Genomic DNA, 23,603 nt, shown 5'->3' with positions numbered 1-23,603 from the left:
TGGCGGCAGCTCAAGGAAGCGAGAAAGCTCCTGACGGCCCTGGACCTGGACCGAGCGGAGTACGCTGCACTCCGGTTGCGCCATACCTTTTACACAGGGGGGGGCCGCTGCAGCAAATTGCTGGCCAACAGGCTCCGAGTAGCGCGCCAGAGTCAGCTGGTGAAGGAGATCTCTGACCCTACGGGGATGGTAAAGACGGAAGACGCTGAAATTGCAGCCGTATTCCTGAGGTTTTACGCAAATCTCTACACTAGCGAGCCACCGGATGAGACGGCCATGGCCGCTTATTTGGATTCGGTCTCCTTGCCTTCCCTTGATCCCTTGCAGGCGGAGCACCTCAATCGGGATATCAAGATAGAGGAAGTGATCTCTGCCATCGCCAGGCTTAAACATGGCAAAGCGCCAGGCCCGGATGGATACACCTCGCTCTTTTACAAAACGTTTTGCACGTCGCTGGCCCCTATCCTTACTCGTCTTTTCAACTCGTTTGCTGAACCGGAGGCCATCCCGCCTGATCTTCTACGGGCCTCCATTACAGTTATCACCAAACCTGGGAAGGACCCGAAGCACTGTGGATCTTATAGACTGATATCTCTTCTGAATGTTGATTTAAAATTATACACTGGAATCCTGGCCGCCCGACTAGCCCCTCACTTACCCGGTCTCATAGATCCTGATCAGGCTGGTTTTGTCCTGGGGAGGCAGACGGTTGACAACACGAAACGGATCGTCCACCTGCTAGAGAAAGCCTCCCGGATTCCGGGGGAAAGAATGATGCTGGCGGTGGACGCGGAGAAGGCGTTCGACCGGGTGCACTGGCCTTACCTGGAACGAGTTCTGGTGAAGGCGGGCATAGGGGATAAGTTCCGCTCCTTGATCCTCAATTGCTACAGACAACCGACCGCTATAGTTCGCGTGAATGGGTATAACTCTAGGGACTTTAACATTGAAAGAGGCACTAGGCAGGGATGCCCGCTCTCGCCCTTACTCTTCGTGCTTTATATAGAGCCATTCGCCCAACGGGTCCGCGACAATCCGGCGGTGACGGGGGTGCGGATGGGAGGATTCACACACGCTATAAGCCTCTACGCTGACGATGTCATCTTGTCGCTTGACGAGCCCAGAACGGCCCTGCCGGCCTGCATCGGGGAGCTGGCCTCCTTTGGCATGGTCGCGGGGTTTAAAATTAACATGGGAAAGTCGGTTGCTCTGGATATCTCCCTTGAACCGACCACTAGGGCCCACCTACAGAACCAATTCTCCATGGTTTGGTCATCAGAGGCGGTACCCTATCTGGGGATCCAGATAGCCCCCACTTTGCCGGCCACGGTATCGGCCAACTACACGGTTTTGGGCGCGAAGATCAGGGAGGAATTGGGCCGATGGAACCGCGGCACCCTCTCCTGGTTGGGCAGGATAGCCGCCGTTAAAATGACGGTCCTGCCTCAGGTGCTTTATTTTTTCTGGGCCCTACCGCTCCAACTACCGGTCGGATGGATACGGCAACTACAGACGGATGTCTGGCGCTTTATATGGCAGGGGAAAAAGCCCAGGATGCGCAGGGCCCTCTCTCACTGTTGGCCCCTGAAGCGGGAGGTTTGGGAATACCTGATTTCCGTAAATATTTCCAAGCAGCGCAGTTGCGTTATCTCGTGGAATGGAGTAGGTGGGAGTCCGATAAGCACTGGCTCTTTCAGGACCATGCGGTGGCGGGCAGACCCCTGCAAGATATCCCATTTCTACGCCGGACTCACCGACCCAAAAACTTGTACGCCTCTTTTGTTACAAGAGTGCCCCTGCGGGTCTGGGATGCCACTAGCATTGCGTATGGCATCACCTTGTTCCCATCACCACTCACACCGTTGGTGGACAACCCGGACTTTACCCCAGGAATGGAAAAAGGAGCATTCACACACTGGAGACAGGCAGGGTGTAGGGCCCTGTGTCACATGTATGGCCCAGAGGGGGTTGTCCCCTTCCCGCAGTTCCGCCAGGAGTTTTCACTCCCTGAGACTGAGAGACACCGCTATATGCAAGCTCGCCACTGGGCTCTTCAGCCACAGGTGCGAGAGACGGCCGATAGGCTCCTCCTACCGTATGAAAAATGGCTACTGTCGCTTACATCGGATTCAAAATTGATTACGGATCTCTATAGATTGCTACAACCGCCTTCAACACACCTCTATAACCCGGGGAGAGAACGCTGGGAGCGGGAGCTGGGAAGGACATTGAGCCCTAAAGAATGGGAGCACATATCCTCGGGAGCGAGGCATTCGGCATACCACATGGGTCTCACTGACACGCTGACTAAGGTCTCCACCTATTGGTACTATACACCGGAGCAGGTTCACAAATTTGACCGTAGCAAAGCGGACACGTGTTGGCGAGGGTGCGGGCACCGGGAAACACTTATGCACATTCTATGGGACTGCCCACTCCTGGAAAACTATTAGAAGGAAGTGCTGGACGAGGTTGATTCCAATTTTGGCATTGAACTACCACGCTTTCCAGCATACACCCTGCTAGGACTCCCGAATGGACTGATGTACCCACTCAGATCCCGTAGGGGTAGGCAAATAGCCAACCCGCTGGGTTCAGCAGTCCAAAACATCCTGATACATTGGCGCACTTCCACGACACCCTCTATCACGGGCTGGCTCCATAGATTGTGGCACGTGTTGGGCATGGAGAAATTGTCGCTCACAGCGGCGGGAGATATAGCGCAATTTAATGAGCTTTGGCAACCATTTAATTCCTTACTGCATTCAGAATGTAAAGAACTTACCTGTCCCAAATACCTCCGCCTACTGCGGCTCACGAGCCCGGCAACGCCAGCCCCGTGAACTGATGAGAGATTTGCTTTCCCTGTAGGAGGTGGCTTTGGTGTACTTTTTGGTTAGGGTCTGTGCACTGGACGAGGGGTGGGGGGGGTCGGGCCGGGGAGTTGGGTAGTTGGGGTTTTGGGGGGGTGTGTGCAATGGAAATGTCACCTCATGCTGCGACAATGCATACTATGTACTGCTGTACTGGACTGGCACACACAAACTGCACCTGATAGTTCTTCGCCGGGGCTGAGGCTTTGCCCGCCCTACCTAGTCGCTCCTTGATGATGTATGTTTGTCCTTGTATGTTGTGCTGAATAAAATACTTTAAACGTAAATTAACCTGTGCTAAACCCTTGGGTACTTTGGCACAGAGAAATCAGGCTTAATTCAGAGGCAATGTGTAAAGTATTTGTGCAACACTTCAAACAGTAACACAGTGAGAACATACTACTAAAGGATCTCACACCAGATTTAGTAAAATAGTAATTGTTAAGAAATAAAACATGACTAAAACTGCAAACATCCGATCAGTAGAACCAGAGATATGCAAGTTTGAAGATTTCAGTCAAAATAGAGCCAAAAAGCACAAAGTGATAACTGTGGACATCTAGTTGTGACAGACTAGGATAAAGTCACAAGTTCAGGCCAAGCTTGATGGAGCACAGGCCAGCTTAAGGGACCCAGTTAGGCCTGCTGAACAAGATTACCTTAAATCGTGGTTTGTGGAGCATTGTGAGCTCCGGTGTTGAGGATGCATTGAGCAGCTGAGATGATGTGTCAGTTCCAAGGAGCTGTGGAGCCGTGATGGGAGGCCCCATGACATTGTTGAGCATCCTGTGGACAACGGCTTGTGATGAGAACTCCAGCATCAAGGATGTGCAGTTCAGCCTACGTTGGTTCTGAAGAGCTGTGATGATGTGATGTGAGAAGCTGCTTCATCCTCAAGGCTGTTGTTGACAAGAGATAGGCGAAGTGAGACCCTGCATAGGTGCAGCTTTGCAAAGCAGCAGCTGTGATGAGGCTGCCAAGGTTGATGAGAAGTCCATGTGCTGGGAGTACCCTAACAGAAGAGGTGATGCATAAGTATCGAAGGCAATGCACCGGTTCTGCTGGAGATGCGCTGCTGTGCAGAGATGCGTTGGTTCTGCTTGGCCACAGATGGACTGGCAAAGCACATTTAGGCCCACCTCGAGGGTCCAGGACTGGGGTGGCACCACTTGACTGGGTAGGACCAACAACTGTACGTCAGAGCAGGAGTCCAGCAGAGTGGAAGTCCTTTAGGCTTCATAGCGGTCCTTCCTGGCTGAGAATCTACAGGTCTGAAAAGTTGGTGTCTGAGCCCAATATTTATACCCAGTTCTACCTTTGAAGTGGGAGAATCTTCTAAAGGCTTTCCTTTGAAGTGCACAGATGTCCTGCCTTCCTTGCCCTGGCTCCATACTAACTCCAGGGGGCATTTGTGTGGAGGCAGGACACACCCTATTCGAGTGTAAGTAGGGCTGTGCTCAGCTCCTTCTACCATCTTGCCAGCAATGGCCCATCAAGGCACGCCTAAGCTCTATATTGGGTCGCTGTAGGAGTCTGGCTTAGTATATGGTGCACACTTATTGCAATGAAGCAGTAGCACTAATCCAGACAACCCTTATGCAGACCCCCCCAGGATATTCTTGCATATATTTGCAAATTAGCGGCACAAAAAAGCAAATTTAGCAGCACAAAATGTCAATTTTGCAGCATTATTGCTGCACTTTTTTTTTACTCATGATCCTTTCTTTTCAGCCTTAAATCAATGGAAACTGGTTTAGAAGAGTATTTCAGTTTGAAATAGGCATGTTTAAAGTGTCTGGGAGTGTTGTTTTGCTAAAGTCACATTTGTGGTAACATTCTAAAGCAAAGGTAAAAATCAGCACAAAAGCATAGGGAGACCTCAGAGAAACCACTGACAATGGAGACACCCCAGATCATGAAGATGTGGATCGGTTTTGACGAAGCTCGCAGATGCTGTGCACATTTTTTAAGCGCCAACGTCACTTAAACGACTGACATCAGCTTAACTCTGTATACGTGTGATGTACCAGCGACATTCAACAAGCAGACCTCTATTCCATCAATCAGTGAGTGGCACCGTGCATCATCAACATGCAAATGTCACTCACTTGATTTGCATCGATTGAAGGTCCTGAAGTGCAGGTGCCTCAACACACAAATCCCCGGAGTGGCTGATGATGCCGCGACCCGGAATCCTGTGTGCCAATGTCACTCAAGCAACAAATTACACCTGAGAACCCTGACCATGCAAATGTCTCTCAGCTTGCAGACGCTGCTCACGCAGCTTCACATGAAAATGTCACAACAGGCTATCGTCACTCAAGCTACACGTATTCACTTAACACAGAGTCCATTGTCACTCAAATGTAACTTAACCAGCAAACATCCGCTGACGGCAACCTGACCGATGTCAGCACAACACTCGTAACACATCAGCGCCATTCAAACTGCAGACATTGCTCCTTCCGCTGACACTATCTGACTCATACACACCCTTCAATCAGCAAACATGGCCACCACCAAAACTACATCAGCGGCTCTTTCTAGGACATCTGCCTCCCTTTAGGCAAGTATTCGAGTGGTAAGTATAATAAACAACAAATGCAATAATAACGACACAGGCAGATTCCTCACTGCTCCGTGCACTTTTGGCTGTCCAACTACCAGGACATTGTTTCAGAAGCTTCTCTCTTAGCAATCCTCTGTTCTGCGTTCTAATTCGATGACTCTGTCCATTATCTCACACCCGAAGACCTGCTGTGCACTAAGCCTGTCGGAGAAGGCACTATGAGCACAGGGGTTACTGGGCCAAGCTTATTGTCTAGAACTTTGGCTGAGATTTTCAGCTTGTATTTTGTAGGGAAATGGGACTGTAGCTAGCATACGCCAGGGGTATTTACCTGGTGTTGTAATCAGAGTGAATATTGCGTTATTAAATTTTGGGTGCAGTGTTCCTGCCTGCTCTGCCTCCGTAATTGAGTTGCACATTAGCTGAGAGATTCTTATCTTAATGACCTTAGCATATTCTACGGGAAGCCTCTGTTACCCGTTGGCCTGGAAAGTACACATCTTTAGAATAGTCCTTATTATTGCTTTCTCCATATTGCTACCCTCTAGGTAGTCAGGGAAACACCTGGAAGAATGTTAAGTCATAACAAGGCATACTACATAAAAAGAGTGTTAGATTGAAGTTTACTTTTATCAGCTGCTGCAACAGCCTTTTTTGTTAGAGCCCTCGAATTTTTCCCACATAGTTATCATTAATTTACGGTGTACTGCACAAAATGGCCACAAGATGTCCCCATTTCCCAAAGGTTGGGTATTGGGAGGCAACAATAGCTATAAATGATGTATTCACAGCCCTTTTTCAGTCTCGTCAAATAAAAAAAAAGTCAGATCTAATTTTCTCCAAATTTCGCGAGCGGTTTTGTGAAAAGCGTGGCTTTTTTACAAATTTGCTAGTTTCACTTTTTTTTTTTTTTTACAAATCGCGAAATCCTTGAGGGTCAGCTTTTGGTGATTTTAGTGGTCTTAGATAACCATAGAAAGCTCTCTAAGTGGCAGCTGAGGAGTGCAGCCTTCAGGCTTAGTCCAGAAGGAGTGTTAAGCAGCTTGTTTTACCAGAACTAATCACATTGTGTAGGTTAAACAAAAAAGAACTGCACAGTGTAGTTATAAAAATAGTTATATATATTATATACGTTAACTAACACATTGGTATATCTCCTACCCGGACAATTAAGCACAATACACATATTATTTTTAATGGAATCAGGTAAGTAAGCACAAACACACAGTGGTCTCCGGGGGAGACCAAACCATATACTAAAGAAGTGGAATGCGACCGAAGTCGACTTTGACCGGAAGACTCCAAAGAGCTGAGGACCCAAGGAACCATCGAAGGTAAGTACCCAGGAACCCCACGGAGGCTGTGTGTAGAGTGGAAACACAGCTGCATACTCAATGCAAGTCAATGGGGAATTCGCTGCTGCAGTTTTGAAGAAGGACCATTACCAGTAGACCCTAAAGAAACCCCTTTGAAGATGGAAGGTTGGAGAGTCACACTACACAGAACAGATTTCCCTCAATGGCCACACAAATCTAATGTAAATACATCCTTATTTTATAGTGAAACATTGATGACAAATACACAACAGTGTGCTTCGTTTCCTTAAACAAGTATAAGGTTTATTTCATTAACTTTAAATGATAATTTTTTTTTTAGAAGTCTCTTCTCTTGGAAGAGTCACGCCACCTGTGGATAGCCCAGGAACCAGAATACCTACACCAGGGAGCCGGTGCATTGGTGCGAAGTGACGTCGGAAACTGCTGCAGACCACAATAGAGGACTCCAGTGAAGATGCCGCTGGCGAAGAAGTTGAAAGAGTCCGGTGGAATCCCAAGGTGGATTCTTGAAGAGAAGTACCTGCAAGCAGAGGGGACAGAGTCTATGTCACTTGGAAGTGACCAGGAAGCACGGAAGACTAATGACTGCCGAGGATGGAAGATGAAGGAGAGTTGGCGGTAACCTTGTCACTGCAGCTGTGAGGACCAGGTGACGCTGTGGAAGACCAGGAGCCATTCACAAGCTGTCCCATGTTGGAATTCGAGAACTAATGGGTCGGTGTACAGTGGGAGCACCAACAAGGCTTGGTAGCAGCAACAAACATGGTAAACGAAGAAGGTGCAGTGACGGGACCAGCAAGGTCCAAGGGACTCTTCAAGTATAGGAGAGCCCAAACAGGCCCCAAGCAATCAGGGGAGCCCACTGAAGCCAAATAAGACCCTCAAGAGGACCCACAGGCCAAAGACACAGGCGTAGCAAGAGGACCTTGAACAGCTCACCACTGATTCAGACCCATGGTGTAGAGGATGCAGTGAGGGTGAAGCTCTTGGTAGCAAGAGATGCTATAGGCTGTAGCTTCTTGTAGCCCAATGATCTCTGGAGGACAGAGTCAACAAGCCTTGGCAATGGCAAGTCGACGCAGTGCACCGGATTCAGGTCCAGCGGTTCTGACGAGAGATACTGGCCTCAAAGTTGCTCAGAAGACAGTGCAAGCAACAAGGGAATTCCAGGACCACCACCTATGTTGCTGAGTCTTAGGAGTCTGTGGGACCTCAGGAGCACTCCAAGGGACTTCACGTGTCTTTGATGCCAACAGGCCCGGAGAAGAAACTGGATGAAGCACAGGCACAGATGACGCAGAAGACTGGTAGGACGACGAGATCAGGAGCAGCAGGAAACGTCCTTGATGCAGTAATTCAGAGGAAGTCTAACGAATTCCAAAGTGCCCAGACAGTTGAAGTAGAAGTGGTTTTGATCTGAATCTTGTCCCACAACGAATCTGAAGAGCCAGCCACATGTAAGCCCTTAAGTACCCTAGGAAAAGGGTTGGGATGATTCAGGGATCCCTCCCAGAGGAGAGACTGGACAGAGGGGAGAATACTCCCATGTCCTTTGTCCAGTTTTGCACCAGACCAGGAGCCCACTGCTCCCTGAACTGGTCCCAACCGGAGTATGCAAGGAGGGCACCAAATGTACCCTTCAACGCAGTCTGGCAGGGCTGGCAAGCTCTCCCACTCTAGCCCATTACACTAAGTCCTGTCTGGGAGCTAGTCCCACCTCCCTGTGACAGGAAAGCTATCGCTCTACCTTGCCCTGCTCAAGCTCAGTTCAGCTGCAGGATAGCAGAATTGTGTCTGTGGTCGGCAGCAGCACTAGCTTGCTGTTAGACCCTGGAAGGCCGGTACCAGGAATACAATATATAGTTAGACATCTCGTAATTGACTTGATGTCCACTATATGTATACAATGGCTGACTGCACTTACAAAGCATGGAGAATTGACTCTGGGGTTTGTAGGTGGTGTCCTGCTGATGCGGGGCACCCTCACACTTATAACCTAGAACCCTGCCTTTAGGGTGACATAGGTTTTAAGTGCAGTGACCTCAGATATAAGGGAACTAATATCTGTTGTGATTGGTGCTAGCACCAGCTCACACTGGCTTCACTGGCAGGCCTGTCAGAGTTTTAAGTGGATCTGGAGTGCTGCAGCTCAGGGAAGACCCCTGGTGTGCCAATGCCCTGGTTACCTCAGTAACATAAACTAGGGGTTTAAAAGGGTACACCACTAGCCAGTTTCGAAGGTACCAAATACTGACCATTGTCCCATTTAAGGAGAGAGTACATGACTGGGGTCCTGATTAGCAGGATCCCTTTCAGACAAGTCAGAAAACAGAATAACACCAGCAACAAGTGGATTAACCATAAAACCAGATCCTACTTTTCTACATTCACTGTCTAGAATGAATACACAAAGCCCAACTGTCAACTACACCCTGTCATGTCAGCTAGAGATTGGCTGCAGGTACCAATGGCTAAGGCAGGAAATTGCCAACTTTCTAAAAGTGGCATTTTGAAAATTATATTTAAAAATCCGACCTTACCCTAAGAGAGGATTTTCATTACAATTTTATCAACAAACATGAACTCATTACCTCTTCCCATTTGGAAGTTACAGCTTATTATATGTAATTAGAGAACTCCAATGTTATCCTATGGAAGAGGTAGGCCTAGCAGTAGTGAAAAATAGAGTTAAGGGTGTTTCACTAGCAGGGCATATAAAACGTAAAAGTATATGTCATACTTTTAAAATATACTGCACCCAGCCCTCTGGGCTGTCCAGGGCATAACCTAGGGATGATATATAAGTATTAAAAAGGAAAGTTTGGCGGGCGTGGCAAGCAGCCAAAGGAAATGGCCACTGCCTAGAGAGGATCCATGATCAAAGCGACATCCCCATTAATCCTGAGTCTGCTCCGACGGTGAATGAAGATTTAAAACATCGGATGGGGCGTCGGAAATACCAGGGCATCGATTGAGCCGGTCATGAGCCCTGGACATTAAACAACGGACTGCATACGTCGTGTGAAAGAGACGCAGCCTGCGGCGTACGTCAAAGCCAGGGTATCGCGTAAACTGGTGGCCGAGCAACAAAGAAAATTATGCGGCCAGATCCAACGGGAGAAACTGAGATGATCGTACGGCATGGACAATGACGAATACTGCAACAGGTTGGTAGTCGAAGTACAGCCACACGACGTATTGACTCTGCCTACGCAGTACGGAGCAGTGCATGGACCGCAAGTGAACCGGGGGCCGAGCAACCGCGAAGTCGCGAGACCCGGCTCCACCAGGAGGAGGTGGAATCAGCGTGCGTTGACCCAGCGGTGAGTGCCGATCAGGGCCCGGTGCCTACGCATAGAACTGCGGCGCACTGACACTACTGGTAAACGAGCAGACTAGGGTGGCGCATGAGAAGCCTACTGGAGAACACCTCACCAGTTTAAAACCAGAGGCTACCCGACATCCTCACACTCATCGGGTTGCCGGTACATGGCAGCTGAAAGAGAGTGTAGTGAGGAGGTGGTTACCAACATCTACGGTTTCTGTACTGACATTCCCCGCGACAACGCTTGCTATGCTCCATGACTCCATAACCTCAAGCGCAACGACAAGCATATCCTCACCAGCAACAACGCACTGCCCGCATACGCGATCGTACATGTGCAAATGAACCCTACTAGGTGATGAGACATACCCCTTGGCTGCACTAATGTTTGGAGTCAGTTGATCAGGGGCCCACAGTGCTTGAGGGGTGCGCAGCGGGTAAACTTTTAACGACATCAGAAGAGAAAGTCCTGCAGTGGGCAGACCCACCGGAGCTCCAGTGAACTTTACCACTATGGGAAGGCCTTAGGTGATGGCATACACGGCTGAAGTACAGGTACAACACAACAAAGGCGCACCTCCCCTAAAGCATCACCCAGATAGCACTACACGAGGGGCAGGAAAACCAAAAGGCCGCACGTGGCTGATAGTCCCGGAGGCAGGCAGGCAGGCAGGGGATGACTACTGCCACCCACTCACAGAGCTTGGTGGGGTTCCCGGTAGACCGGCCACAATGGGGGGCCGGGGCCCCTGCAAACGTACAAAACCTCAAACTGGACAAGTATGCCTAAAGCAAATATTCGCCGGCACAGTCCGGATTGAACATCAGGCGAGGGGAGATGCCTATAATCAAGAAATCTGTGGAGGTCACTTTTCAAGACATCATGACCACTCTGAACAAGGTCCAAACATCCATAGGGTCGATCTCAATGGACATTTCACTAATATACACAGACTTTTCAAAAATGGCCATGAGAATGACGGAGGTTGAAACCACGACAGCAGGTCTCTCCACAGATACGATTGCTCTACAGCATCAGGTTCGACAACTAGAAGCACACAATAAATTAACGGATGCCAAGCTCGATGATCAGGAACGCCGCTGGAGACGCAATAATGTTCGAATTATTGGTGTACCAGAAGGGGCAGGGAAACCCTGCACCGGATCTGTTTGTTGAATACCTCATCCAACTTCTTTTCAGTGGAAAGGGCCCACCATGTGCCGGGGGCAGACCTCGAACTGGGGCCCTTTCAGGACTATATTGGCCCGCATCTTCAAATTCCGAGATTGAGACGTGATCCTGCCAATGGCACGAATTGCCCCTCCAATCCGTCTCGAGAACTATACAGTAAAAAAAGAATTCCAGACTACACAGCAGTGGTAACCAAACAACGCCATAGCTTTCTGGACATCAAGAAAGAAATGAGAACCCGAGAGCTAAATTACTCAATGTTGGTCTCGGAAAAGTTGAGGGTAGAAGCTGAAGGAAAAATCTGGTTCTTTGCGACACCAACGACTGGCTGGAGGGATGGCGCCCGGCCTCCGGACCTAAAAGGCTGGGCAATGACATCTCCAGAATCGAGGGAGTCGGACTCAACTGAAGACTTAATGCAGGCGAAGGGTGGAAAATCAAGATACTGGTCGGCTTTGCGATTTCAGAACTAGAACGGGGAGGGCCTCTACAAGGCTGACTAGTGGGCCCGCAGAACCGCCAACTGACCTGAAATGGGCCAGTGCTCGTGGCCGGATTTATTGTAAATTCTACACTACCCGGCGCCTTCACTGTTGTGGAACAGATATTTCTTGTATGGACATCTAGCCGGTATACTATGTTTTGAATATGGGGATGATTCGGAGTGATCGTTGGACTACTCTCTCCCTCACACAAGTTCAAGTTATGGGGAAAAAGCACTCTGCGAAGTTTCGGTGGCAGGTAGTTTCATGTCCGCCATGCAGGGAGGCAGGGAGGGGGATGGGGACCAGTTTAATGTTATGTTTCTTCCTTTGGTACAGGTACACTGCAAGATGGATAGGTATATGCAACATGTTTACATAGCGTTCATGTCACAAGGTTCTTTGTACTCTCCTACTGACTATGTCCTACATGGCACAAGAGTCAACCCTGTATGATTTTTTCAGCCGCACAGTCTCTGACTTATAGTACGATGGGCCCTCCTCTCACTGGTATATCATGGAATGTAAACAGCCTTGGTGATAGGATAAAGAGAGGATTGGTCTAACAATACCTTAAACGCAGGGCACCAGCAGTGGCCCTGGTCCAAGAATCACTCTTAGTAGGTTCTGCCTGTAAAGCCCTAGACTGGTGGGGTTTCAAAATGGTGGCACACTCCGAATTCACTTCCGGCTCTCGAGGGGTGGGCGTCCTGGTTAACAAGCGCTTCCCACTTATTGTTACTTGGTCATGGACAGATGATATGGGATGTTTTGCAGCTGTATCATGCCAATGAGAAGGAGGGCCATACAATCTAGTCTCAGTATATATCCCACCGGCTCTGTATTAGGTGGCCTTCCCTGCCCTGGGTAAATTCCTACTAACACTCCCACAAGGCAAATTGATAATGGGGGGTGACTTTAACGCCATGGTCGATGCTACCATGGATCGAAAAAACCCCAGGGACCAAAGCGGCACAAACCTCCGGTTAGCAGAATTCATGGATGCCTTTGGTCTCATAGATGTTTGGCGATTAAGGTTCCCACAGGAGTGGCAATACACCTTCCGCTCAGAAGTACATAAGTCTCTTGAGAATAGACTATATTTTCAAACTGGTGACTGGTTTGGAGAGAGTAATAGAGATATCACACCTGCTCAGGGGTATTTCTGACCATTCCCCTGTTTTAATCAAATACACATCTCATGTCTTGGGATGACGACGCATCTTTCCCGTCAACCTTGGGTTCCTTACAAACCCCAAGATATGGAAAGGTCTAATTACAGCCACGAGACAATATTTTGCGGAAAACGAGCACTCAGTCACATCCCGACGACTCTGTGGGAGGCATATAAGACGGTACTGCGAGGCCAAGCAAACTCGTTAATCACATGCCATAAACATGACATGCTACAACAGTTGGAGACTCTTGAGAGGGAGGTAGGCCAAGCCGAATACTAACACGCTTTAGATTCCAATGATACTACTGCCCATAAGTTCCATTTGGTCAAACACGAATACAGAGACTATATGTGGGAAGAGGCGTGTATAACATCTTTATTTAGATATATAAAAACATATCTTTAAAAGTTTCTTCCAGCACATTAATACAATCTTACAGCTTAAAAGAAATTAAAAGATGAAAAAAGAATAAAAACAGAGTACAATGTAGCTTTCTTATCGGTGCTTGCTGCAACAAGTCAGTTTAGAGTTTAGCACTTCCAGACAATGCCCGTGAGGTTAGGTACACTTTATTCTGCACAGTGGTCCAATTTTTCTAAAAGCTTGTAGGCATGCTGAACGAATTTGGCCAGTTTTATATTTAAGACAGTATTCTCTAAGGACAGAGCAGCAGTAATGGCATGTCTGCAGGTCCGAACTCCCAGCCTGTTCCATTCCGGCCTGAGTAGGCCTCTGCGTTGGGACATGAAGAAGGGGCATAAACAAAGCACGTGCAAAAAGGTTTCATTAGCTGACCCGCACCCTCTGCACGTTTGATCAGCCCTTTTTTGACGCCATACAGGGAGATTTTGTAGAAAGCGCCAGTCTCCAAGTCTTAGGGCGATCAGGCATCGCTTTAGATGAAAAGAGAATGTTATCGAAAGATAATTTGCCGGATAAAGTCGTTTATAGGAGTTGGCTACTGCCCAAGCATGGCTACGTTTCGCAAGGAGAGCTTTGTCCATGGTCAGGGATTTCAGATTTATAGCTTTTTTAATTGTGTTTTTGAAGGCAGTCTGGCTTGGGTTGAGGGCCCAGAGATCCGCAGCAGACGTTTGTTGGATGTAATCATTTAGGAGGCGGCCATATGTTCCTCCCGGATTGCTCACACTAATTTCATTCCAGACCAGGAATTCCAAGGTACCGGCTTCTGCCTTCCTTAGTTTATGGATCAGATTAAGATATGAGCCAACATTAGAAGATTCATAGTTAGTTAAGCCCAGCTCCAATCTGACCTGTGCTGGCGAGGAGGAACTTGGCAGGTGAAGCAGTTTCTTATAGAGTTTGGTTGTCAGTTTGTTTAGAGACTTATTCATTTTTCCCTTGAAGATCTCTATTCCATACGAAAGTGTGGGCCCAATCTTTGCTCTAAGCACTTCCAGTAAGGGCAAAACCGTGGGACCTGAGAGTCTCCTCGATGGCTTGGCCAGGGATATCATTAACACTGTTGCCTTGGCTGCAATCACAGTGCTCTGTTTGGTGAAACTGCCCCTGGAGTCCAAATGGACCCCTAAGTATTTGTACGATTGGCCGATTGAGATGCTTTCTTTATTTATTGTCCAGCCTCCACCGGTGTAGCGTTTTTTGCCAAACGGGACAACCATAGTTTTTTTCATGTTTATTTCTAATTGGTTGTTGACCGTGTATTGCATTAAGGTGTCCAGAAGTCTCTGTAGTCCCACTCTGGTGAGACTGAACAGTGCCAAGTCGTCGGCATATAAAAGATTGCATAATGCCGTGCCTCCTACTTTTGGTGGATGACTAATTACTTCCTCTAGCGTGCTTGATAGGTCCGCGATAAATAGATTGAAGAGAAGGGGGGCCAGCACGCATCCCTGTTTGACACCACGAGAGGTCCAGATTTTCCGGGAGAGGTGCGCGCCAGACCCTAGCTTCACTCGTACCCATGTGTTGGAATACAGCTGGATAATGGGGTTCAGGATGTTGTCTGGGATTCCCCACTGCTTCAGTTTTTGCCACAGCGCTGCCCTAGGCACCCTGTCAAATGCTGCTTTGAAGTCGACAAAGCAGCAGAAAATCGACCTGGAATTTGTGAGGGCTTTATCGATGATGGTGGAGGTTGCCAATAAGTTTGTCATTGTTCCTGATTTGGCAACAAACCCTGTCTGATTGAAAGGAATCAGATTTTTTTCCTTTGCCCATTGTCTAAGGTCCTCCAAGATGAGGCCTGCAAAATGTTTTGCCTCTATGTCCAACAAGGCGATTAATCTATAGTTGTTTGGGTTGCCTCGTGGACCGGCTTTATAGATGGGATGGATAATAGCACCTCTCCAAGAATCCGGGATGGTTTGATGGGTCAGGGTGTAATTGAAAAGATTTGATAGCACGTTGGACCAAAAAGGGACATCGGACTTGAATAGTCTCTGCGGCAGGCCATTCGGGCCTGGTGCTCCATCTTGTCTCCCTTTGGTCAGAGCTTTGACTACTCTTTCTTCTGACAGTACCTCGAGTGAGGAAGGCCCCTGCATTTGAGCAGGTGGGAGATTCGGTGTTGTGCCTGTGCCAGTGTTGGAGACCCGTGTTAATCCAGGGCAGTCAGGATTGTCTTGTGCCTGGAAATGTTCTGTTAGGTACAAGATCCAGTCTGCTTCCTGGATGTTCGCTGATCCGAAAGATGTTGTATTCCGATCGATGTTGTTAATGAGTGACCAAAATGACTTTGAATTTTGTTGTTTGCTTTCCCATACCAGTTTAACCCAGAATCGAGCTTCCTGATCCTTTCTCTCTTGGGTGACTGCCCTCCTAAGTGCCTTTTGGGCTTGACGATATGTGTCGAGGAGGCTGCTGTTCTCTGGTGATTTTAAAAACAACCTCAGTGCATTGTTTCTCATTCTCTTTAATGTTTTTATCATGGGGAGTACTATTGCTCCTACTGGTGATGTGCGGATTGGGCCCTGCCTTGTCGCTGGATATAGTCTGATCAGATATGTACATAGCTGCGACCATATTGCTGTTGGAGAGGCCATTTGGTCGAGAGCGCACATGATAAAATCCTTGCTTGTTTTTAGGATGCACTGACCGTTAGACTCACTCCATTTCAGGCGTTTTAGGTTATCGGAATGTATTCCTTTGTATGTAAATGGTGCCTTTTTATGGAGCACTAAATTTGTGGCAAAAGTAACGACCAGTGGCCTGTGGTCGCTCTCAAGTCTTGGCAGGACGGAGAAGCTGACCAGATTGGACAGGAATTCCGAATTGCAAATAGCGAAATCCAGGTAGGATTTTGTTCTTCCGTTTGACCAAGTCCAGTTTGGGGGGGAATCGCTTGCTGATCTTCCATTCACCACCAGATACCCTGCATTGTAAAGTCTCAGCACGGTGGTCTCGCCAAGTTTATTGGAAATTTGCATGGGGGGTTTAGATTGGGGGACATCCTCAATAATGCTGGTCAGGTTGGGTCCGTCTGAGTCTGCTGTATTCCCCTGGAAAAGGTTCGTGTTAAAATCTCCAGTGATGATGCGGTCCGAGTTGGGATATTCCGTGGCTAAATCGTTCATTGTTTCGCAAAATCTGGCCAGGTGGTCTTTTTTTGTGCGGGTGTTAGGATTGATATACACATTTATAAGTAGGAGAAATCGCTGTCTGTTCCGTAATTTGATTTTGACCCCCAGTAGCCAGTCTTCTTTCAAGTTAAGTTGACTCAATTCGCCTTTTAGGTCGTTGGATATGTATATGGAAAGCCCGCCTTTAGGGTGCCTGCTTCCGATATTCAATGAATCCTTCGATGGGGTGACCCTCTAGCTCCCAGGTTTCCTGCAGGGCAATTGCCACGTGTTCCCCCAGGAAAGACATAGTGTCTTCATTATGAATTTTTTGGTGTAGGCCACAGATGTTCCATGAGCACAGTGAGAAAAGTGGCTCCCCCTTGCCACTCGCCTCATTGTGCTGTTGTACCCCTGGCGGAGGGAGTAGTTTTAGTGCCTTGTATGTTTTTGCTGATGGGCCTGTCGCAGGTGGTCAGTTTCTGCTTTTGGTGGCCAGGACTGCTGGCAGCCATCCCCAGACGTGATCTGGTTCGTTGTTTGTCGCCTCTGTTTCATGGCATTTGAGTTCTGTATCTGGCCCTGAGGCGTTTTTTAGAACAGAGAACGGCCTCCCATTCTCAAAATTTTTGGTACAGGCCGGCTTGTTGGATATAGTTGCTTCTGCTAGCAGTGTGATTGGATACCCTGGCGTTGAGTAAGGTTGCACTCCAATCCCCCAATTCTGCAGTGTGGCCTTGTGTTCGAGGAAGGCTCCTGCCCAGCCTGCCTGCGTGAAAGTAACAACTGTGACCTCAGAGGGTTGATTTCCTCTTGGGGGAAGAAATTCAATGGATTCAATGTTATTCGTGTCCAGACCCACTAGCCCCGGTATGCCTTCCGCTAGTTTCAGTAGATTTGATCTGTTGAGAATGTCGTGCCGCCCCTTAGATTTGTACTCGGGGGCTAATAAAATCCTATGACACGATTGGTTTTCGCTTCGCGGCTCAGGTGCAGTTGTGTGTTTGGGGATCAGTTTTTCGATTGTTGCATCAGATCTACTTTGATGTGGCTTCTGTGGTGGTTGGAAGGGAGCCTGGTTTGATTGTGAAGTATGTCTGATCCGAACGGCTATGTCATTGCAAATAGTTTTAGTAAGACTCATTTTTGTCGTTGTTTTTTCATTCTCAGAAGGACGGGGATCCATTGAAGGCTGAAATTTTCCTGCCGCTTTCTCTTGCCCAGTATTACTTGACCTGACTGGGCTCACCCTTGTGCTTGACCTGATTGGACTCCCCTTTGTGCTTGTTGCGGGATGACTGCCCTCTGTTTTCATTGCCGGAGCAGTTATTGTTGTGCTTAGGCTCTGAGGGCTCCTCGCCTGTTGTTGAATGGGTAAGTCAACTGTTGGTCCAATCGAGGTTGTTATTGCGTTTGTTGTCGGTTCCACTGTGCTGGTGTCTGGAGGGGATTTTTTGTTTTCGGCTATCGAAAAGATAGGGAAGAGGTTCTGGTGGGCCAAGTTGGAGTTAGACCTGAGTTTATTCCTCGCTTTTCGTTGACGTTTGCGCTCTCTTTTGCTGCAAGGGGGAATAGGCCTGGGAGAGACCTGGACTGATGGAACGGGCGAAGAATCAGGACTGTTGATTCGTCCGTCTTCAGGTTTGACATGCTGGTTTATAGGCCCGGTTGATGATGGAAGAATGCAGTTTTCAACCGTCAAGGTTGGTTTTATTAGAGCGCTGTGGGAGTGATCGTTCATCGATAGAAGGCGGTTAGAGGATTGGTTTATATCCGCTTCTTCTTCCTTTGTTTTGATGTTTTTATTTCCGCAGTCCTTCTGTGGTTTGTCCTGTTCTTGATGGTTAGTGGGTTGCAATATTGCTGACACGTTACCCCCCCTCAGCTGCTTTACTTCCCGGATAACTGTGGAGAGGCAGTCTGGGAGCAGGGAAAGGGAGTTGATAATTGGGGAGCAGCAGCACGTCGGTTGTGCAAAGTTTGCGGATGCTTGCGCTCTTAAGATTAATGAATTCAATTGGTCTAGTTTACCGTCAATCCCTGATGTAAAGAGTGCCAAGGTATTTAGAAGATCCACTTGGACCTCTAATTTTATTGAATGATAGTTAAGAGCGGTCACAATTTGTTGGAGGGTCTGCAGTAGTTGGGGCCAGGCGCTGGTCGTAGTGTCCTCTTCTGTATTCGGTTTATCATCCAGAGTGAGACTCGGGTTTGGGGAGTTTGGGGTAGTTTTAAAGAAAAATGACAAATTCGGCGTGGATTGGTCATTTGCTGCCTTCTGCGCTGATTTGCTTTGACATAGAGTTCTTGTTTGGCCGAAGGGTGGCAATAACTTGCGTCTATTGGTTCTGTTGATGTTTTTGTTATTGGTGAAGTTGGCGAGTTTGGAGGTTGGCAACTACCGTTAAATTGCGGTGGCCCATAGATTTGGGCCGTCGTTGTTTGCTGTGGGAAGCCCGTGAGTGGTTTAATCGGGAAATGTGGAAGTTGTAGCAGCGAGGGAGAAGCTTCTATTGAATGCATTATGTCTTCCAGCTGTGATTGCAGTGGAGGGGCAGTCTCATTATCGTCTGCCAGATGGGTGGAGGGCATCTCCGGAGTAAGAGAAACTGTTTGGGTGTTTTCCCTGTTTTGGTTGATGCAGGTAGACCCGAAGAAATAGATATCTGGCGGCTCTTTTGCTGACATTGTGTTGAATACCCAATTTTTCGGTGATGCTTTAAGGTCAAACCCTAGGTGGTCAGAGATTGTAAAAGTGGTTGCCTCCAAGGCTTGTGGGTATTGCTCTGATTGTTGTATTAGTTCTGCAGTTTTAAGCGGGGTCTTTCTGAAATAATCCCGTAGAGTTAGGCTCTTGAGTTTCTGAGGTTTTAGGGTGTGCTTGACGTGGCCCTGAACCCCAGCTGTGTCTTGTTGTTTAGGCTTCCTTCGCTTGGGAGCAGTATACTTTCTTTCTTTACCGGATCTCATTGCTCCGAGAGGGTCTTGGCTTGAAGTCTTTTTCGCACTGTGTGTGAATCAGGGAGAATAGGTCTATTTACCCGTGGACGTTTATTTATTTGGATTAATTAGTTGATAAGTGAAAGTAAGTGTGGGCCACTTCAGATTGTGATTTCGTTAAAAATAAATTAATCAGTTAGATGTTTGTAGGCTCTATGCAGTTAATTAGCAGTTGATTGGTAGTGTTCTTTATCAATCAATTTCGTGGAGGGCAGAAAATGCTTCCCTACTGGGGTAGCTTTGTCATGTGGCCACGTACCTGGGTCAGTTGGTGTGTTCTTCGTCCCCAGGTTCTCTTACAGGCGGCTGTCCCAGCTGGTCGATTCAAGCCAGGCCTCTGCCACCCGTGGGTCTCGGTGTATTGCTGTGTGGCAGATTGCGGCACCCCGCCGCACTGTGAGGTGACTCCCAGCTCGCAGCTCCCCGCCCAGCAGCTCACAGCCGCGCTCAAACGGGCCCAGGGATTCTTGCCGCGTAGGGAAATAATTCATTTCCTCGAGCACTCCTCACTCCTCTCCTCCACCTTTCCTCGAGCACCTCGGTAAAAGCTCGTCTCTCCGGTGCAACCCGGGTTTGCTGGATATGCAGCTCACTGCTCACTCGCGGTGCTTCAGGGGTCCGAGTACCGCCAGCGCTTCAACCTGGGAGCAGCTCTCAGCCTACATCCGGCACCTGACTCCCGCTGCTGCTTATACTTCGGCAGGGCGGTGCGGAGCGGTTGTGGAATACCTCAAGGTTTCGGGGGCGGAACAGTGCAAGACGCCTCAGGGCTGTCAGGGTGCCACGGCACCTTAGGGCTTCAGCTCCACCAGCGCTCTCGGCTTTAGACTCACACCCGGTTTCAGTTTTGACAGCGTGGCGTGGTGTGGTACGATATACCGATGCACTGAGGCACCGTTATAATACAGTCTTTGATTCCACCAACATTCTCGGCGTTCTCGCCCCGTTCCGACTCTCTCCTCTCGACTCGCTCCTGTTGCAGTCCACTCTCGACTGCTCCACACTGCTCGACTGCTCAGTTCAGCTCAAGAAGAGGCGAAGACTAGGCTTGCCAAGACACAGCACAGTATTTATGAAGTCAGACATAAGGTGGACAAGCTTCTAGCCTGTTTAGATAGATGAGAAAAGGCTAGTTGCTGGGTGGCTCAGTTGAGATTAGACACTGGAGCTATCACTACAGACCCACAGCAGATAGTTGACGCATTATCGCTCCATTACGAGACAATATATACACCTACAGCCACAATAGCCAACAATCTCGCCTTTCTAAAAGATATCCAGATGCCTACACTTGCAGCTAATGAATTTCAGGAACTAGAGGCAGATTTGACCTCAGAGGAACTGACACTAGCAATAGGTGCACTACACAATGGGAGAGCTCTGGAACCTAATGGCAAACCTATTGAACTCTATAAAAAATCAGTAAGTCAACTCGCACCACACTTGCTTGAAATGTATGAAGATAGCCTAGAAGGAGGAGAAATTCCCAGGGATCAACATCTAGCAACGATAGTGGCAATTCATAAACCTGGTAAACCACCGCAGGAATGCGCATCTTACCGGCCAATTTCACTACTAAATGCGGAAGCCAAAATACTTGCTAAAACACAGGCCGTCAGGCTACAACCATATCTCACAACGTTGATACACCTAAACCAATCGGGTTTCATGCCGGTCGGCAACAAGGCACTTAACCTGAGGCGACTGCACAGTGTCATGGCATGCATACCATCATTAAGGAGCACGCTGTCATTCTCGCCTTAGATGCACGTATGGCATTTGATCTAGTCGAATGGCCTTTTCTTTTTGCAGTCCTTAGGCACCTAGGTTTCAGCCCCAAGTTTTGCGCATGGGTCCAGCTGTTGTACACAAAAACCTTAGCATGTGTGGTGGTGAATGGGTGCATCTCGGCCGACTTCCCCTTGGGAAGGGGGACAAGACAGGGCGCTCCCTTATCACCGCTCCTGTTCGCACTAGTGCTTAAGCCGTTAGCGGCATGGATAAGACGGGACCCGGTCATTCGGGGGCTAAAATGGGCAGAGGGATGGGAGGATCGCATTTCATTATATGCAGATGATGTGCTACTTTACATGGCATCCCCCGCATGTTCCATTAACTGCCTCCTGGATATTTGCGCTGAGTATGGCAGAGTCTCAGGTTATAACATTAATTGGGAAAAATCACTCCTCTTTGTGCTGAGTGGTCCCCCTCTGCGGCTACCAAAGAACTGTGAGATACAGGTTGCTGATGGGGGGTTTAAATACCTGGAACTTCATTTCATGCCCCAACCCACACAATGTACCGAGAAAAACCTCCTGGAGCCCCTAAAACGGTTCCGCCGTGATGTTAAACATTGGCAATCCCTACCACTGACACTGCTGGGAAGAGCTGCCCTTTTCAAAATGAGATTAATGATGATAAAGGATAGAAACACTGAGGAACTACAAATTTATTTTTGTCTATATATAGCGGAAAAGTCCCATGTATTAAACAGCAAATTGTCCCATGTGTTTCGCCATACTTTCTTAACTGAAACCCTGATGAATAAAACATGAGATTGTTTTGAATTGATATTTAGACTTTTGCCGCTAAAGGTAGCAAAAAATCATCAGTATATTGGATGTTTACTTGTTTAGTAATGTTTTTTCTTCATTTATGTTTTCTTCACACTGTGTATTTAATATACATTGTTGTTGTTTAATGTTTTGTGACTTAACACTACACATGTGCTCTTTGTATATAGACTATTTTGGCCCTTTTCGTTGCTTGAGTATACATTAAAAAAAACAAAGAAACTCAAAGAAAAGGTATAAATAAAGTACTGGTGCAAGCAAAAATTAACCGGTTGTCCCAGCGTGAATTAAAAGACGCTCTTTTGAAATAAAACAGGTTCAGGCCCTTTCCTTTGCTTCATATAGTCTTTTCAAAATGATGGCACTCCCTAGATTCCTGTACGCCCTCCAAAATACCCGATTCCCAGTTCCCCCCACCTATTTCAAAGCGATTGAAGCCAAAGTGAGTAATCTCCTCTTGGATGGAAAACCCGCACATATAACCATGCATAAATTAGTGAAGGGCTGGTATGATGGCAGACATGCCCTTCCAAATATAAAAGTATACTATTGGGCTTCACAGCTCACCTTGATAAACCAATGGCTACACGCCCCACAAGAGGAACTGGCACTTTGTATTGATAGGTATGTCCTTGGTGCAGAGGGCGTTATGGAAGCACTTTATAATACGTCTCGGGGGAATACCCTCATGGGTCCAGCAGCACACATCGTACATGTGTGGTTCACTGCACTCCGTGCACATGGCTGGGAAGGGGTTTTAACACAAGCCACACCACTCTGGGAAACCCAGTGACTAGGCAGATTACGTAATACCAAGGGCTTTAAGCAGTGGGACCTAATAGGTATCTCAAAGTAGGGGATCTGAGGAGTAAGGGCAAGGTCATTGCATTCTCTCAGCTCCAAGAAATGTATGGAACGGCATCAACAGAAACTTTTCGTTACATGCAGATCAGACACGCACTCATGGGGACTATCCCACCAGGGACTGAGCTACCAGAGGCCTCACCGTTAGAGGATAGGCTGTTGACGGCGCACATGACTAAAAAAGCCATTTCCCAAACTTATCACAAAATTATTAATAACCACAAAAATCCTCAGGGAAAGGTGGCAGACGGACATTGGGGAACTGTATGAGACAGACTGGCAGAAGGCAATCGCATCCCCGCGAGAAGTTGTAATACCCTCCAAATTAAAATTAGTGCAACTAAAAATCCTCCACTGAATCTATTACACACGAATAACTATGCACCGACTAGGTCGGACTGACACACCACTTGTTTGCCGCAATGTGGGTTGCCAAGTACCTTTTACCATATACTGTGGGACTACCCAGAGATCACACCATATTGGAAAGCTTTCATTTGCACAATCTCACAGGTTAGTGGAGCCAGCGTTGTGCCGGAACCAAAGAGATGTCTTCTCAATATTTGGGAACCAACGGATCTTAACCATATGGCCCAAGACTGGGCGACGCTAGGTATGATGATAGCTAAACGAAATATAGCTCAATACTGGGGAGCGAGGTTGATTCC

This window comes from Lissotriton vulgaris, chromosome 4_1 (genome assembly GCF_964263255.1).
Source record: "Lissotriton vulgaris chromosome 4_1, aLisVul1.2, whole genome shotgun sequence".
Lineage (NCBI taxonomy): Eukaryota > Metazoa > Chordata > Amphibia > Caudata > Salamandridae > Lissotriton > Lissotriton vulgaris.
Note: the sequence above shows the minus strand (reverse complement) of the source record.